We start from the raw sequence: 2573 nt of genomic DNA, 5'->3' as shown, positions 1-2573 counted from the left end.
TTGATGTATTGCTGAATGCTTCTTATAAATATATGGTCTTCGTTCAGTCAAGGAAAGTCGATAAAAAACATCAGAGGCACGTCTGAATGAAGAAATCCCTTTTACGTCAACATGATGTGATATTCTGAAATAGGAAAAGAGGCAGTAAGATAAAGCGGATAGTTAAACAACAGAGTAATTCAATTTTACCACAGATATTACAAAGATATGGCTTCTCTCCAGTATGTGTATGTTTGTGTTTTGTCGCATCACTTCCAAAAAATGATTTACCACAGAGAATACAATAAAATGGCTCCTCGCCCGGTCTGGGAATCGAAACCGCGAGTCCGCTGCCCTAACCACTGGGCCATTGTGCCTCCAAAATCACAAACTACACCATCTGAAAAATATAACTGTAATCATCTGAAATAAAGCAAGTTTTCAGAAAGTGACGAGGAAACGACGTCGCTGGGGCACATTTAAGTACTTACTCCAGACGGATTTGTAGTTATTCTATCAGAATTATTTAGGCAAGTTTCCTCTTATTATGCAGTAATTAAATGTAAAGAACAATTAACGATTTTGAATTACCGTTAATCTGCCAAATCTTTTATCTATTTACTTTCTTCCATCACATGTAACCGTATTCGGACTTTACACTGAAATGTTCAAATCCCACCGTGGTCATCCATTTGAGGTCAATAAAATAAGAAATAGTGGCCCATGCGATAGAATTACACCTCGCAACCAAATTACAGGCCTTATGCCTTAAGTAAAAAGCATTATCATCATTGTCGTCAATATTATTTATGGACACTAAAACGAATTCAAGTCAAATCTCGACTTTGGAAGTTTAAACATTAACCATTATTATTGAAGACGAGGAAATATATTTTCCTAATGTTCTTTTGTTTTCGCTTCGAAATAATTGCTGCAACATCCAGAGGTTCACATTCTTATCACCATTACAGCCTTGAATTAAATCTTTGTCAACTTACCGTATACAGATATAAACAACGAGTCAATGGGTCCTATTCAAGAAGAGTGGGTCCAGTGCGCGCACTCGTGCTAACTAGTCGTGACTAGTCGATCCTACCTAGCGCGAATGCGCAAAACACGTATGAGGTTTTTTTTTTAAAAACAAAGTAAATAATTTTTTTAAAACAAAGTAAATAATTTGTTTTTGTTGAATCTTCCCCATCTTACTCTTAAAACGTCGTTTTACGTTCTTCCAGGGTGTATTTTGGGGGATGGTTGCGAATCCTGCTGTACTCTTCCACCACAACTTTCTCGCACTCTTACTACCTGTTTCTGTTGTGCCTGTAATTCAACGGGTCAGCCTTGTCACACTGAATATCCCCCAAGAACTACGTTAAGGGTACACGTGTCTGAGGAGTGCTCAGCCACTTGCACGTTAATTTCTCGAGCAGGTTGTTCCGTTGATCGGATCAACTGGAACCCTCGACGTCGTAAGCGACGGAGTGCTGCGGAATTCTCATCAGCAAGCTTTGGATACTGGACATATCACATGTTTCTAAGATTTTGAGATTCCCAGCAGGTCATGGAGCCATTCCTTCCCTCCACTTCGTAATGTAAAGAGTTAATCACCCTTCGAAGACTGGAAACGTGACACAGCATTCCATCGACTATACAGTATTCAGATTACGAGAACACAGTCGTCCTCCCTCCTGCCCACTGTATAGCTTCCTTAAGCTATACATAAAAATAATCAGGAGATAAAGCGTGTTCGTGTGTTGGATATATCACATGATCCTAAGATTTTGACATTTGATGTCTTATCTTGCCAATTTGCTGCATATGTTGCACACATGTGAAACGTTTCAAGTTTTCTTATTTGTCTGTAGAAGGCAGCCCATGCTACAGCACCATTCAGAAATATGCTTGAAATACAAGATCTGTATACATTTATTTTAGTTATCAGACTGACATGATGTTCAGACACATACATACGTATATCGAATTAAATATTCAGTCGAAAGGGCTACTACTAGTTTCATGCTATTATGATATTTGACCAGGCATATTTATAAAATATATACTATGTATCTTAAGGGCATACAGCCAAAGAAACCAAACCAAATCTGACTGGAACCTGGAGCAGCACCTGTCACTTCCCCACTCCTGAGAGAACATTCGTTTTCCACACACTTGCTACCTCCTTGGAGGCTGGTTAATTTCTATTTTCCCCCCTTTTTTTGGTTTCGGCTGAGAATCTTCCTATCGATACTGGCGTCTTGGATATAACTTTGGGGCCCTAGTAATCCATTACAGCACTTACCTAGCGTACTTAGTCGTGTACATCACCTGTAAACTAAATCCCTATGTTATAGGTATTTCTTGCTTTATTTTGGTGCTAACTTCATTTCACTACCATAAAATATAAAGATGATGATAATGAAAACACAACAAAGACAAAATCAATATCACTTAACACTTTTATTCATTATTTTCTAACAAATTCCTCAAAAATCCAGCACAATCATCTTCAGAAATCAAAGTCATCTCTGTGTTGATGTCTTTAGATATATACATATTAATGAAGTTGAGATTCATTGATTTCATGTCAAGCTTGA

General features: G+C 37.9%; 1 protein-coding gene across 1 annotated transcript in view; it reads left to right on the top strand.

Annotated features, from left to right (window-relative positions):
• LOC106876538 (zinc finger protein 135) overlaps positions 1 to 2573 on the top strand; it is a 48887-nt gene that overhangs the window by 33913 nt on the left and 12401 nt on the right. The gene's annotated exons all lie outside the window — the stretch shown is intronic.

The sequence above is a fragment of the Octopus bimaculoides genome, chromosome 29, assembly GCF_001194135.2.
Source record: "Octopus bimaculoides isolate UCB-OBI-ISO-001 chromosome 29, ASM119413v2, whole genome shotgun sequence".
Lineage (NCBI taxonomy): Eukaryota > Metazoa > Mollusca > Cephalopoda > Octopoda > Octopodidae > Octopus > Octopus bimaculoides.
The sequence above is the reverse complement of the archived record's forward strand: the minus strand, read 5'-3'. Positions and strand labels throughout refer to the sequence as shown.